We start from the raw sequence: 15012 nt of genomic DNA, 5'->3' as shown, positions 1-15012 counted from the left end.
AGGGATCAGTTATGTGCAAAGTGATTCACTCATTTGATTTTATTCCATTAATCCTTATGACACCATGAAGTAAATACTATTCTTGTCTTTCGGAGGAAAAAAGAGGCTCAGAAAGGTTAAATTACTTACTCAAGATAATATACCTAGTGAGTGGCATACCCAGGATTGGAAATAGTCTGAAAGACCATAACGTCCATGCTCTAATGTTTTACTGCACACCACATCCTCCCTGTATCTGGGGGTGCTCTGAGTCAGTCTCAAAGTGTCTCAAAATTAGAAACGGAAAGGGCTGGGCCACATATCCAGCTTCCATCTCTAGGTCCACTCTGTCCCAGTTCCTTTCAGCTCAGGTCCACATCTTGATTCTACCACTTATCTATTTCTTTCTTTAGGTTGGCGGGGGGGTATGCCATGCAGCTTGTGGGATCTTATTAGGTTGGTGCAAAAGTAACTGCGGTTTTTCATCATTGAACTTTGCCATTTGATACTGGAATACATTCTTAAATAAATGTGGTTATGCTATACATCACTTTAATGCACATTTCTTGCTTTGTGTTTTTTTGTTAATAATATTACTTGTTGTTTATTTCGTATTTATTTTAGACTATAGAAATCATGTTAGACAAAAAGCAAATTCGAGCAATTATTTTTTTCCAAGTTCAAAATGGGTTGCAAAGCAACAGAGACAACTCACAACATCATCAACACATTGGCTCAGGAACTGCTAATGAACGTACAGTACAGTGATGGTTTAAGAAGTTTTGCAAAGGAGACAAGAGACTTGAAGACGAGGAGCAGAGTGGCCAGCTATTGGAAGTTGACAGTGACCAATTGAGAGCAATCATCGAAGCTGATCCTCTTACAACTATGTGAGAAGTTGCTAAAGAACTCAACATCAACCATTCTATGGTCATTCAGCATTTGAAGTAAATTAGAAAGATGAAAAAGCTCGATAAGTGAGTGCCTCAAGAACTGACCAAAAATCAAAATAATCATTGTTCTGAAGTGTCATCTTCTCTTACTGTATGCAACAATGAACCATTTCTCGATCAAGATTGTAATGTATGACAAAAAGTGGCTTTTATATGACAACTGGTGAAAACCAGCTCAGTGACTGGGACAATAAAAAGTTCCAAAGCCATTCCTAAAGCTAAACTTACATCAAAAAAGGTTATGGTCACTGTTTGGTGGTCTGCTGCCCGTCTGATCCTTGACAGCTTCCTGAATTCCAGAGAAACCATTACATCTGAGAGTATGCTCAGCAAATTGATGAGATGCACTGAAAACTGCAATGCCTGCAGGCAGCACCAGTCAACAGGAAGGGCCCAATTCTCCATGACAACGCCCAACCGCACATCACACAACCAACCCTTCAGAAGTTGAACAAATCATGCTACAAAGTTTTGCCTCATCAGCCATATTTACTGGACCTCTCACCAAACCAACTACCACTTCTTCAAGCATCTCAACAACTTTTGCATGGAAAATGCTTCTACAACCAGAAGGAAGCAGAAAATGCTTTCCAAGAGTTCGTCAAATCGTGAAGCATGGGTTTTTATGTTACAGGAATAAACAAACTTATTTTTTGTTAGTAAAAATGTGTTGATTGTAATGGTTCCTAGTTTGATTAATGAAGATGTGTTTGAGCCTAGTTATAATGATTTAAAATTAACAGTCTGAAACCACAATTACCTTTGTACAGGTTGAGGAAGGCATAGCAACCCATTCCAGTATTCTTGCCTGGAGAATCCTCATGGGCTACAGTCCATAGCATGACAAAGAGTCGGACACGACTGAGCAACTAAGCACAGCACAGCATATATATAGATATGTATAGCTATACGTATATATATAGCTTTTATAATTAAATGTTCATATCTTTGGAAGAAATGATGCTAAAGCTGAAACTCCAGTACTTTGGCCACCTCATGCGAAGAGTTGACACCCCACTCCAGTACTCTTGCCTGGAAAATCCCATGGACGGAGGAGCCTGGTAGGCTGCAGTCCATGGGGTCGCTAGGAGTCGGGCACAACTGAGAGACTTCACTTTCACTCTTCACTTTCATGCATTGGAGAAGGAAATGGCAACCCACTCCAGTGTTCTTGCCTGGAGAATCCCGGGGACGGGAGAGCCTGATGGGCTGCCGTCTATGGGGTCGAACAGAGTCGGACACGACTGAAGCAACTTAGCAGTAGCAGCAGCAGTATCTATTAAGTAACATTAGGAAAATCACTCTAAGCCTTAGTCTTATCATCTCAAAGATGTTCTTTTAGCCTAGTGCTAAAATAAGTGCTTAATAAATAAGGACAGTGGTGGTGATAATAAAAATAGCTAAAATTCGTCAAACATTTGCCATGTGCTAAATGCTGTTTTAATTCTTTTGCAAATATAAACTTATTAATCCTCATAATAACAAACTCAGAATAGTATTGTCCCACTTTACAGATGAAGAAATTGAGGCCCAGAGGGGTTAAATAAGTCTTAGCTCATATTTTTTAGGAAGCTGGGATGGAAACAAAATCATAATCTCAAGCACAAAAGATAAATCAGTCATGCAGTTCCAACCCACACTGTTCTTCACTGTAACTTATTTTTGCCAAATCAGCAATTTTTTAAAAGGCGCATCTTTGATGTTGTCTCTTTGAAACTAATAGTGATGACCAGGAAAACTTGCTGTTTAGTTAGTTGGTAAGTCATGTCCGACTCTCTTGCAACCCCATGAACTGTAGCCTGTCAGGCTCCTCTGTCCATGGGATTCTCCAGGCAAGAATACCGGAGTGAGCTGCCATTTCCTTCTCCAGGGTATCTTCCCGACCGAGGGATCGAACTTGTGTCTTCTGCATTGGCAGGCACATTCTTAATCACTGAGCCACAAGGGGACTTCCAGAAAAACTATGGCTGCTCAAAACACTGACACTATTTCTCTGCACCAGAAACTCTAAATCTCTGTCAAAAGGGCCAAATTTTAGGTGTTCTCAACACCTCCGTAAAAACTCTAAGTTGAAGATAATAAAATTATCATTTTCCTACATGCTTCTATTACTTTATTCATCCATTTAAATATTTTCTTGTACTTTTGAAACCCACATTTGCTTTTTACATAATTGTGGTAATCTCACAAAGCTTATTTAGATAGATAAAAGAGTAACCTCTAATCATAGCCTTTACAAACTAACGTGAGTTTAAAGTTTTTAGGTCGTGAAAAGTGAACCAGGAAACCTTCTAATCTTTTTTTTTCTTTAAATTAAGGACTTAACAGATCTAATCCAAGTTTAATTCTCCCTCTTCCCCCAGATCTAATTTGTTATTTATTCACTAAGTTCTTCCACCCAAGTTGATAATTAACTCATTGTTAGGACAATCATAGACCAAGGCAGTGAGGTTTTTCTTCCAGTATTTTTTCACACATAGCAATGAAAATCTCTTTCAATACGTGAAAAAACCAAACCAAAAACTCTACAGATAATGTTGGCAATAATTTCACATTTAAAGTGAAAAGTAGAGAAAAGTACAGTTCATTGTAAAAACAATGTAGAAATATAGAGTTGACTGAGGCCATTATACAAAACATAGATTTAACTCTGAATGCTTGTTTTTCCTTTAACCTTTATATCATTTCATACTTTAACATCAGCTGCATCAAATATCAGTACCTGGTACAGGGTAGGGGCTCACTAAATATCTGTTACACAAATGAAAAACAAATCATGCTAGCTCTCAGTCACCAGGTATCTTGACAAAGGAATGCCCACCTACATAACTGAGTATCTATCCATAAACTACATACTCCCAGGTCTTGCCAGTTACATGCTAATTAAAACAAAGTGGCTAATTAGTTTTCTTTGCAATGTCAAAGCAAAAGAAATACATACACTTATTTAAGAAGGCTGCTTCTGTTAAAGATATAACTTCCTTATACCAGTTCTTTGTCCTTAATAATTAATCAAGTTTTCTCCAAATACAGGGCTTCTAAGTTTCACTCCTGGCCATTTCCAGGAAGGGCCTGGCTTTCATTCTTATCTGAAATTTTAGATGATGTATTTTTTTCAGGACTTGTTCAATCTGAAAAGCCAGCGCAGATCAATTTAACCAATCCCTTCAAGCAAGAGAATTAAAACAGTTTTACTGAAAAGTGATTCTTCCCTAGGCAAGTTCTATAATCCTTCCTTTCTGTAAAAATCTTAGAAGCTAACCCAGAACAATGCTTTAATCAAGCACAAACATAGCTGAAGCTGGTCACATAAAAAATTACCAAATCACACAGGCACAGAAGTGATAAAATTTTGTTACTTGTGTGAACCAGTCCTGTGCATCTTATTTCTTAAGGACTGTCTTCTGCACTGGCAGGCAGATTCTTACCACTGTTTTTAAAAAGTCATTGAGAGGCATTTTTTGAGTAATGAGAGGTCTTTTAGTTACCAGGGGAAAGTCAATCAACTCTTTAGGTAGGTCTCAGTTTCTTCATCTCAAAAACAGCTAATAATTCACAAGGGATGGTTTTTGAGGATGAAATGAGAAAATAAAAGTATAAATTGCTATAAAAACTATTATAATTCTTAATAAAATTTCAAGTCAGTTTCAAGGAAAAAAATACTGGAATTAAAAATTATTCTACCCAATGAAGAGAAATTGGAAAAAAAAAGTAGAACTGATTAGTTCCATTGTCTGGTTTCACTAGATGTTAACAAGAAACCCCTTGTTTAACACTGTTGCTAAAAACCTTTCTAATCAAAACACTGTCCTATTTCAGGACATGTAGTAAGTAAAAGGAAAGTACTTTCATCTTTCCTTGAGAACTCAGGTAGCTTTCTTCTTTTCCTCCCGGAGAAGAAAGCAGAAAAAGTTTCTGGGTGCTTGAAGATTCTAGTGTGTTAGTTCTAGTTTTGCTATACTAGCTTTTAAAAATGTCACGAGAGCTAACAGATTAGTATTGGCCAGCAGTAATCACCCTGAAAGTACATGCTGACAGTGGTAGTAAAATAGTGGCCTAGATCCTGGGAACACCTTGGAAAACCTGCACTCAGATGGAAATGAATCCTGCCTATCACAGTACCCAAACCTTTGTCCAGCTACCTTCAGAAATCCTCAGAGACTGCTACCTGATTTGAACCCTGATGGAACTACTTCAGCTGTTGTCCATTAAAAAAATACACACAGTTAATTGTGTAACACACACAACAAAACTCTTGGATTGCAAACCAAACCAAAACTTTTAAAATCAAGAAGTCTATCTTCAAGGCTCATTCATTCATTCAACAAATATTTGAGCACTTACCATGTGTCAAGCAGAGTTCTATTTGCTAAGTATATAAGATAAAAAGTGACAGACAAGCTCTCTGCTCTCATGAAGCTTCCATTCCACTGGGGAAGCTGGACAATTCAACACTGTGATTAAATGAAACACTGTGACAATTAAACACTGTGATCAGTGCTGTGAAGGAAATACAAAGAGAGTAATTGGAGTGGTGGTAGGAAAGGGGGCAGATACTTCAGATAGTGGTCAGGGAAGCCCTCTTTGAGTGAATGACATTTGAGCTGAAACCTGAATGAGGAGGAGGAGACAGCCAGCCAGCCAGGTGAAGAGAAAAGATAGAAAATAGCAAATGCAAAGTCCCTGAGGCAGGAATGATGGCAAGGGAATGAGTCAGAAGTATGAAATGATGACAGAGATGAGTGGCAGCCAGTTTAAATAAGGATTTACCGGGGATGGTAGAAGACTTTAATGTCATTCTAAGTGTGATGTGAAGTCAAACGCTGTTAGATAATCCTGTTTGTAAGATGAAGATATGTGTAATACATTCTATGAGTATAAAATTGCTTATTACATGCATAATGGCTACATACAAAATGAAAAGGAAAGGCAAGGTTCTCACACTTAGAAGATTTTCAGTGTTTTAAGGAAGCAATAATTCATAAATAGTGACAGCACTAGGGTGACAAATGAAGTAAAAATAAAGTGCTAACTGAAGACTGGGGAGGGAGTCACTGATTCAAATAGAAGACTTAAGAAAAGGCTTCATATTTTTAAAGTAAAAAAAATTTTTTTGAGCTCTTAAAGAAAAAAGGATTTAAGCAGGAGTGGGGGAAGGAGGGGAGTCTGAGGCTGTGGGAACTGCATAAGCAAAGGCACAGAGGCAGGAAAAGACAGGGTGGGTCCAGGAAACCATGAATCATTGCATGGCTACAATTGCATGGCTACAGTGCCAGGTGGGTGGGTAGTGATGTGAGAGATAAGTCTGGAGAAATAGGCTGTCAGGGTGTGGGAGTTGGGGTCCTGAACGGCATGTTGAGAAATTTAGACTTAATTTACTTGGGCTTTGGCTTTAAGTATGTAAAAGAATCTCTTCAGGTACTTGTTAAAACTGCTAATTTCCATGCCCCATCCCTCCAGATACATTGATTTATAAGTCTAAGTGGGACCTAAGAATCTCCTTTTTAAACAAACACTCCAGGTGATTCTAAAAGAGGTAATCAGGAAACCATACTTTGAAAATCGGTGTACTATTTTTATTTATTTTTTTTTATGACAAGTCTGGGCTGAAAGGGAAAAACTGAAGCCAACTCTAAGGATTGCTCAAGGTCTCTAACAAAAAGGGGGAACCTGACATAGAAGACTGATAACAGAGCCTTTATTGGGACTTTCCTGGATGTCCAGTGGTTAAGACTCCACAGAGGGTGTGAGTTCAATCCCTAGTCTGGGAACTAAGATCCCACATGGTGAGGTACAGTTAATAAAAGAAAATTTTAAAAAACTCTTTTTTAAAAAAAGGGCCATTATCACTGTTGGGATAGAATCAACCAAAGTTGGTGATTAGATGTGGGAGGAGAGAAGAACAGAAGTGTTCAAGACAACTTCAAACCTTGTCCTTAGGGAAATTAGGTGGGCACAGGTGCCTGGTGGAGAGAGACCATCTGCAAGGTCTATGAGGTGTTGGAAATGTGGATCTGGGGGCTCAGGAGATATGCAGAGGCACTAAACATGCTGCTTAGGTACTCCAAAGTAAATTCAACACAAATTAAACAATATAAAAAGTAAAACCATAAAATTCAGAAGGGAATTGAAGTGAGTACTTAAACCCATCTCTGGGTGGCAAAAAGACTTTTAAACATAAAAGTAATAAAAGAAATCCCAAAGAAAAAGATCTGTAGATAAGTAATAATATATCACATACAAAATTAAAATAACTAACATTTGACCATCAAATAAGCCATTGATATTCTAAAGAGCTTACTGGAATCCCTGAAAGTCCAGTGGTTAGGACTTGGAGCTTTCACTGCTAGGGTCCAGGTTCGATCCTTGGTGCGAGAACTAAGAAGATCCTGCAAGCAGCAAAGTTGCTGCTGCTGCTGCTAAGTCACTTCAGTCGTGTCTGACTCTGTGTGACCCCATAGACGGCAGCCCACCAGGCTCCCCCATCCCTGGGATTCTCCAGGCGAGAACACTGGAGTGGGCTGCCATTTCCTTCTCCAATGCATGAAAGTGAAAAGTGAAAGTGAAGTCACTCAGTCGTGTCCGACTCTTCGAGACCCCATGGACTGAAGCCTACCAGGCTCCTCTGTCCATGGGATTTTCCAGGCAAGAGTATTGGAGTGGGGTGCCATCGCCTTCTCCGAAGCAGCAAAGTTATCCCCTCCTAAAAAACCCCACTAAGAATAGTTTCTGTGTGGAATAGTGGAAGTTATTAGATAACTTGGCAACTTAAACATCTTGTCATAAAGAGACTTGCTTTATACGCAGTAAAGATGATTGGGCTTTGTGGCATAGACTGGCAGGGCTCTTTTGATGTACTTTACAAGACAGTCAAGTGTCAATCTAGGAGAGTGCCTAAATATACTAATTGTTGTAACTTACCTTGTCTTGAGGGCACAAATACACTAAATTGCCCCCAAGCTCCACTAAGCCTTGCTACCTCTAAGGAAACTGCCTTTACTACATCCAGTCTTTCCTGAGGCTCCATATATTTAAATTGTGTGCAGGGTTAGGAAGGACAGGAAATCATTTCACAATGTCGAGTGAGCAGGGGCTCATAAATCATCCTTTTAGCACATAGAATCAATAGCTCAACCCTCTCATCTTACAGATGAGGCTCAGAGAGGATGAAAGACTTGCCAAGATCACCTAAGTGGCTGATTCCCAACCCGGAGTCAGGAATCCTGACTCTCAAATGGCATCCCTTCCATTTTGTAGTGCTGCTCCATCCATCACGAGCTGTGGATTCTCAAAACAATTGATATTTAAAACATCACAATTGCAACTTCTATATGCTTTCTACTTTATCACTCTACTCATTCAGTTTGGCCTAATAAAAACCTGTACTCCCTCCCCCAAAGCCCCAAATAAATGAGAGAACTCCAAAAAACAAACAAAAAACAAAATTAAAATGTTCAGGCATTCATTTAAAAATGGGAACAGATTAACCAAAAGACAATTCACAGAAATGAAAATGAAGGTATGAAAAATATTCACTCTTACTAGTAATTAGATAAATATATATTTAATCTCTTTTACTTATCAAATTAGTAAAGATTAAAAAATAAGATTCAAAGTTACAAAGATACACAAAGATAGGCCCTCACAATCACTGCAAGTGAGAATATTAATCTAGTCTTTATGAAAACGCAATTTGACAGCAGTATTTTTTAAATTTTCATACTCTTTGACCCACTAATTAAACTTCTGAGAATCTAACCTAAGAAAATAATGAGTGATTTGTACAAAAATTTATGCATAAATTTGTTCTCAATTTTTTTCACTTGTTAATAATGGTGTAAAAAATCAAAACATCCAAACACACAGTTAAATTTTGCACCATTGATAGAATAGGGTATTAAACATCTATTTAAATTGTTTTCAAATAATTTTGATGTTGAGGAAAACCATGATATGATGTAGAATGGAAAAGCAGATACAAAATTCTACTGTAGTAAAATGAACCCAACTACCTGTATGTTTATGTCAGTGTGTTTGTGGGTATCAAAGACAAAAAAAAGACTTAAAGGAAGTGAAGTGAAAGATGCTCAGGCATGTCTGACTCTCTGCAATACCTGGACTATACAGTCCATGGAATTCTCCAGGCCAGAACACTGGAGTGGGTAGCCTTTCCCTTCTTCAGGGGATCTTCCCAATCCAGGGATCGAACTCAGGTCTCCCACATTGTGGGCAGATTCTTTACCAACTGAGCTATCAGGGAAGCAAATAGGACTTCTCACCAGAACAAATTATGGGCTAGTCTATCTTCTTCATAATTTATTTTTTCCCTCATTTTCTATAATTAGCAATATAATTCTTATTTTCAAAATATGTATGTTTGTATATATGAATATAGAACAAGAATTGTATATAACATGAAAAAAGATTTTAAAAATGATTAATTTGTAAATCACTCACATAGAGGTGTCGGTTGAAGTCACGGAAATAGATCAGATTGTTCAGGGGGAGCGTATAAGGAGAACAGGATGCTGGAGAGGGTCACAGCAAACACACACATTTAAGGGGCAAAAAGACTGAATCAGTGAACGAGCATAGAAGGAAGTAGCTAGATGGAGAACCAGGCATTGTCACATCAAGAAAGCCACATGAGGGACTTCTCTGGTGGTCCAGTGGTTAAGAAATCTGTACTTCCACTGCAGGGGGTGCAGGTTTGATCCCTGGTTGGGAAACTAATATTCTGCATGCCACATGGTGTGGCCACAAAAAAGAAAGCCACATAATACGAAGAACCAGAAAAGTTGTCCATATGGTCAAATGTCGCCAGCAGTAAGGAGGAGGATAGTGACAGGGCCATTAGAGGGAAATCACTGGGTACTACACATGAACAGACTGGTTTCCTCTAGTTCTGGTGAAAGAAAGTGAAAGTGTTAGTCACTCAGTCGTGTCCAACTCTTTATGACCCCATAGACTGTCGTCCACCAGGCTCCTCTGTCCATGGAATGCTCCAGGCAAGAATATTGGAGTGGGTTGCCATTCCCTTCTCCAGGGGATCCTCCTGACACAGGGATCGAACCTGGGTCTCCAGCATTATAGGCAGATTCTTACCATCTGAGCCACCAGGGAAACTTCTAATTCTGGTGGTGGAAGCCCAATCTGAGCAAATGGTACCTATTCAATAAAACTGACTGTGAAGAAAAGAAGTCCTGTGCCTAAATTATCTGCTTAAACTTCAGTTTATGGGGGGAAAAAGATTGTGGAAATCTAAAACCAAGTAAAAGCATATTAGGATGACTAATCTATTGGTAATGAAACAAAAATTGGCAATACTTTGGTGTACAAGAAAAAACATGTTTGAGGGATTGTAAAGTTTCCATATAGTAAGCTCTGTTATAGAATAATTAAGGGAAAAAATAGCTCCACACTTGTTATCAGAAGGACAAAAAAACTGTTACCTTTTTTCCCTAAAGATGCAGGTTCTCAGTTTCAGAGCAGTATTAAAATATTATTTAAAAGTAAAAATAATGTAAAATATCACAGTATCATGTTAACTTCTTGAAACTGGACATGTGAAGTTTCTAGAAACATTTTCAAATATAAACAAATCATTTGACATGCTAAATAATGGATTGTTTGTTGAGTCAAACCTTGTCTTTTTGTAATAATCAGATGAAATTAACCTTCTCATAGGCTATTAATTAAATATACAATTTGTCAATGATAAACAAATGTCCTAGTCTGGAGAGGGGATGTTGATAATGGGGGTGGCCATGGATATGGACTTCCAACCTAGAGAACTGAGAGATAATAAATAAATGTTGGCTTAAGAAACTAAAAAAACAAAAAAAAAATCTCGTCTTTTTTATGAAAAGATGTCTGCATTAGCAGAATAACTTGACTGAGTCTCAAGGACTCTCTATCCAGCCACAGAATAAACACACCAGAATGGGCCTACCAGGAGTACCATTTACCATAGAATCTCAATCCCTCAACCCTCAAGCAGAAACTTCTCAATTTACAACCACTCATTTTGTTACTAAAGAACCTTGAGAGTCTGTGTTAAGTAACTTAACATCGCCTGGAGATTACTGTACACAATCCAAAATAAAGTACCTAAACTTCCTATCAAAAAACATGCAGTGAATAGACCATGCATGTGTGCTCAGCCATATTGGAGTCTTTTTGCAACCCCATGGACTGTAGCCCACCAGTCTCCTCTGTCCATGGGGTTCCCAGGTAAGAATACTGGACTGGGTTGCCATTTCCTACTTCAGGGGATCTTCCTGACCTGGAGGTCGAACCTGCATCTCTTGTGTCTCCTGAATTGGCAGGCGGATGCATTCTTTATCACTGCACCACCTGGAAAGCCAGTTCATCAAGTACCATGGCTCACATTGCCAGAGGAAACAACCATCACCTGTATTATTAACTCACAATCTCTATTTTAAAAACGAAAAACATAATCATATAGAAGAGGCTGTGGCATGTTCATCTTGTAAATATTAGAACACTGGCACACAGCAGGCAGTTAGTAAATGCTTTATATAGTTACTCTAAATGAAGAATACTCAAGAATACCATAAACTTCAGATCATTAACACTCTGCAAAGAATCTTCAAACATTTCTGACCTCTTCCTCCCCCACCCCATCCCCTGCTCCAAAAAAAAAAAAAAAAGAGAGAAAGAAAAAGACATTTTGAGGGTACCTTAGCAAGAAAAAGTATCCTCTGTCTTTAAGGTGTGCTGTTAACAGAACTATTTTCACTTCTGAAGCTTTCTTTCCTTAGAATTATGAGATTAAAATTTGGCCCACCTTTAACCAGAATCTGGAACAAATTTGAATGTACCAAGTTAAACAAAGTTACACAATGGGCCAATTTTTACAAATACACTGTTTTGCTAATGTTGCCAATACACTGTTCTCTTCCCAGAGGCTGCTCTAGAGTTCAGGGACTACAAGATAACAACACTTCCGGGCCCAATACTGAACGGTGAAAATAGCCCCATCAGCTATTCACCAAACTGCACAGAATTAATGACAAGTCATAATTCCATTATCAAAATGCTATAATGTTGGCAGAACACAATATGAGTGACACAAATACATGGACTGAAGAGAATCACTCAGTATTGCTCAGAGGTTCTTGTTGTTTATTCTGTTTTGTGTTCAAGGAAAAGTAGAGGAGGGATTTTTAAAACACTGTATGTTCTGTGCTCCTACAGCACTCTGGGTTGATCTCTAGTATAGCACTGACCTCACTAATACTCTAAGTTGTATCTACTGACCTGTCTAACCCATTTGATTTTATTCTTTTAGAATAGGAACATTTAGAACTTTGAATTCACAGAATCGACGATACAAACGGCACTCAATAAATGTTCTGTCCACAAAGTTAAACCCGGCGGTGGGGGTGAGACTATGGGCGATGAGACGATGGGAGGGCCTTGAGCACAAAGAGGAGCCAGGTGGAGTCTGTGAGACTATAGGCTTAGAGCTATTTTGGACAACGTGAGAAACAGCCAAGGCGATGAGACCGGCTATGGGACCCTGGCAGTGTAACGTGAGAAACAGCCAAGGCGATGAGACCGGCTATGGGACCCTGGCAGTGTGTTGCAGACAGAGGAGAACTCAGCAATGGCCAGGGGACAAATAACCATGGGATGGTTTGGGGGGACTTCCTAGGGCTGAGACAGACTGCGGCCACCACCTGGGCAAGTGACCAGGAAACAGTGAGCTCCTGGAATGCTCTGGAACTTTCAGAATGTCTTTCAAGGATTCAGCCGTGAATTGGGGGTGTTAAGTATTCAGTAGCTAAAAAGTAGGAATATTTTAAAAACACAGCAGTTTATTTTTAAATTAATTTTCTATTTAATTAATATACTTATTTTAAATGAAATATTTCAAGTTTCCAGTTTTATAATAAATATATATAAGGTATTTAAAGTATAATTTTGTTTAACAATAGCATTTTAATAAACATTATTTAAACTAAAAAAATAAATAAATAAATAAATAAATGTTCTGTCCAAAAAATAAGTTCTTAAAGTGATTACTGAGTACCATACTACGTGTTGTTCTATCAATGCAAAACAAATACACACACACACTCCCTTTTTTGAAGGTCAACCTAGAACATGATCATCCTTCATCCAGGTTGTAACTCCGCAGGAACTTAAGTGTTCGTTGAGGCTCATCTTCTTTTGTGTCTACATCAGACCTCAGAACAAAGCATTATTTCATGGCTTCTAAAATACTTATCATTTGTTAATAGTAATTATGCAGATGAAATGTATTCCATGTAATCATCTAAAGCAAGAGCAAACGAAAGAATATCCAATGCAAAAGAAGACCTCTCTCCTTTAAAGGGTCACTGTCTTAATGGCTAATAACTCCCTAAGTATCTTTGACTAACTTGAAAAGTCAAGTCAATAGAACCACCTGGATTAGGCAGAGTTTTGAAAGCTGGAATTAAGTGAAAGATAATATTAGCTCAAATATCTCTCACCAGGATTGTAAGCACCAGTAAGGAAGGGTGCCAGATGGTTAGCTCCTAGCTCCTACAGCTTCAGGCTTAGTAGGTGTAGCCCGGGGTGTACAATTACCTTATATTAACACCCACGTATTGACAGGTGCCAGCGACTTGTACACGATAGCGATTCTGGGGTGACACATCCAGCTGTAAGGCCTGCTATAGTATCAACGTATCTCAAAAGGGTGTAAGAATCTTAAAGGGTTCAGCTGGCAGAATGGAAGGGGAGAAATATCGAAGAGGAAGAGAATGGCTGAAAATGAAGAATGAAAAACAACAGTTAGATTATCAGAATATTTCTCTGGGAGACTATTTTGAATTTTGAACTGCCGCTTTCCTCTACCACACTTATATAGTGAGAAAGGAGTGTTCCAGAGGGAAGAGGAGGGGGTCCGATCAGTTCCCGCCCTCAGTCAGCAAAGGCTCCGCTCTACATAATTACTCCCAACCCCATTCTTGCCTGGAGAATTCCAGGGACGGGGGAGCCTGGTGGGCAGCAGTCTATGGGGTCACACAGAGTCAGACACGACTGAAGCGACTTAGCAGCAGCAGCAGCCAGCACAGTACCCAGAAGTGAAGAAGGAGCAAAGGATCAGCAGTTCCTCCACTCCCTTTCTCGAGGGGGAGGGGTTCACGCTCCTTGTATTCCCCTCACCCGAAGCAGTCGCGGGAGAAAAAGGGGGTGGAGGGAATCCGGGGTCTCCGTGGACTCTCCGGCTGCGGAGGATGTGGAGAGAGAAGACCCTTACCTGGCTAAAAGCGGTCTTTCTTCTGCGCTGCTATCAGCCCCGCCACGGGTCCCTGGCGTTCTGCCTCGCGCACCTGTCGCGACCTAGCTCCAACACCTACAGCTCTCTGCGGCCCCGCCCCGGTCCGGCTCAGAGCCCCGCCCCGGACCCCGCCCACAGCCGCGGAGGCGCGCACGTCGGCCCGCCTCCTGCGCGACCTCGGGGTGGGCGTGCGCGCCGCTGGTTGCGTGTTCTTTCCTTGAGACTGTTCGCCGTGCTCCGTTTTGCGGCGTAGGAGCCGTGAGGGGCGTGGCTGCATTTTCGTGGGACTGTTTCTAAACTCTGCTTTCTGAGGAGAGCACGCACCTGCACGGCTTAGGGCTCAGTGCTTCTGTACTTTGGCTTTAACCCTTTGACTCCCAGCTACCACATTGACTCAATAGCGACTAGAAGTTTTGTCCTGGTTCAAGTGTAGGCCAGTCACCAACCAGGTTCTTGGTGCTTTTGGGGTAAGTTCTGTGCAGGGAGGGTGTTTTAAAGGAGGCCTTAGGGTGTAGTGCAAAGAGCTATAAATTAATCCTGGCTCAACCGCATAACGCCAAATCGTTTCACCTGACTAGAGCACAGTTTCTTCATGTAAATGAAGGGGTTGGACAAAGGCAGGCCTCCCAAGTTCTCCTGCAGCTCTAGCCGTTATTATTCCTTCATTTACAGCTCTGCTCTAAACGTTAAGAGTTCGTTAGGAGGCCTAGTGCTTAGCCTTCCTGGCCCCAGATTTTGCCCCAGGTACATGTGGGCTGCATGAGTGCCCTTCCAGAGTATCTT

At 39.9% G+C, this 15012-nt stretch overlaps 1 protein-coding gene across 4 annotated transcripts in view; it reads right to left on the bottom strand.

The window, feature by feature from the left end:
• The window catches only part of LIMA1 (LIM domain and actin binding 1), a 92063-nt gene extending 77724 nt beyond the window's left edge, over window positions 1-14339 (bottom strand). For 2 of the 4 annotated variants that reach the window (XM_086399489.1, XM_086399493.1), the window contains exons 1-2: window positions 14209-14339; window positions 13533-13712 (exon numbers count right to left, since the gene is read on the bottom strand). The gene's annotated coding sequence lies outside the window, so the exon portion shown is untranslated. The remainder of the gene's footprint in view (window positions 1-13532; window positions 13713-14208) is intronic. The other 2 variants (XM_086399488.1, XM_086399492.1) reach the window with 1 other exon arrangement.
• Window positions 14340-15012: the final 673 nt, after the last annotated feature.

This window comes from Bos grunniens, chromosome 5, assembly GCF_055505025.1.
Source record: "Bos grunniens cultivar Pamir isolate PY7600 chromosome 5, Bosgru_T2T1.0, whole genome shotgun sequence".
Classification (NCBI taxonomy): Eukaryota; Metazoa; Chordata; class Mammalia; order Artiodactyla; family Bovidae; genus Bos; species Bos grunniens.
The sequence above is the reverse complement of the archived record's forward strand: the minus strand, read 5'-3'. Positions and strand labels throughout refer to the sequence as shown.